The sequence below is a fragment of the Triticum aestivum genome, chromosome 1A (assembly GCF_018294505.1).
Source record: "Triticum aestivum cultivar Chinese Spring chromosome 1A, IWGSC CS RefSeq v2.1, whole genome shotgun sequence".
In the NCBI taxonomy this organism is placed as follows: Eukaryota; Viridiplantae; Streptophyta; class Magnoliopsida; order Poales; family Poaceae; genus Triticum; species Triticum aestivum.
Genome location: NC_057794.1, coordinates 545,879,973 through 545,881,644, shown reverse-complemented (window position 1 = coordinate 545,881,644; position 1,672 = coordinate 545,879,973).

The window sequence follows — 1,672 nt, the reverse complement described above, 5'->3', positions numbered from 1 at the left end:
AGCTCTCACATTTAAGTATATATAAGATAAAGCAATGTTCGCATAATTTAAATAAATGTTTAACGCCGTTAAAAATGTTCACCATGTATTGACAAATGTTTAACATATATTCGCAATGTTTAAAGCATGTATTTAAAAAACTTTCAACTTTGTAAAAAAATGTTTCGCATGCATACTAAAAATATACAGTGTGTATTGACTATTGAAGAGTAGACATATGTTGAAAAAGATAGTGAAGAAAAAAACCAAATGAAACACCGATAAAAAACACATAGAAACAACAATAAGGAAGGTTCTAAGGTCGGTACGAACCAGACTATAGGAATCTTCCTAAACCCCTACATGATCTACAGTGCAGGGCCGGCCCATACAGTGAATTCGGGAAAATTCTTTAGACAGGTTTGGACCAGTTTTAAGAACTTCAATGCGGTATTTTTTCTAATATTTTTCCTATGTTCCTTAATCCATTTTTTATTTTACCAAATTATTCTTTTACCTTACTTTCAAATAAATGTCAACTTTTCTCAATACACGTTGTACATTTTGTGTATACATGTGTAACATTTTTTGTTATGCGTTGAACATTTTTCAAATACATGATGAATATTATTTTGAAATATATGTTTAAATGCTTCTTTACATAAAATGTTGAATATTATCAAATACACGTTCAACATTTTTGTGAATGGTACGAAACATTTTATATATATTACCCCAAACATTGTTCACATTATTTGGATATTTTTTCTAAAAATGACACTAAATTTTTTTTATGAATGTGAAATATTTTTAAATGTCATGTACACTTTTCTAATGGTGTTAAACATCTTTTATACTTAAGTGAACATTTTTTCATTAAATGAACATTTGTAAAAATTTCATGAACAATGTTTTGAGACACGTGTACATTTTTTTATATCATTAACGAGCTTGGTTTTTTAATGGAATTATGCACTTTTTTATTAAATTTATATGAGCTTTTATTTTAAGTTTATAAACATATTTAAAAATATCACAAACATTTTTTAAGACACACGAACCGTAAGAGGAAGAAAACAAATAAATCAAACAACAACAAAAATTCTTCAAATCAGTACAAACATTTCCTAAATTGCATGATCAAATTTTCACAATGTATTACATTTTTTTATGCACGGTGAATTTTTTGAAATTTTACATAAATTAAGTTCTGAAGTATATTAATTAGACTATTTTGAAATATAAAGAAAATAAGAAAGAATGGAAGTTAACCAATGAAGAAAATGAATGAAGAAAGATGTTGTTTGCAACTTTTAGCATCTTCTACTTTTTGACTTTTCTATGTAGAAATATGATGTTGGTTCTTAAGAAGATATTATTTATTAGATGTAACCATACTCACCAATACGAGTGCGGCGTTTCGGTGCCCAGACTCATCTGTACCCGGTCAAAAAAATCAAAACAAATAATAAAAAATTCGAAAAATTCCAATTTTTGTGTGGTAAATAATTTGATGCGTGAGGTTTGCTCCAATTTTTAGATCATTTGGACATGTGAGCAGCTCTCAGCAAAAACAACAAATCGGGTCAAAATAGTGCGTGAACACTAAACATTTTTGCAGACCCCGAATTTGTCTTTTTTTGCCGAGAGCTACTCGGATTTCCAAATAGTTGGGAAATTGGAGGGAACCTCG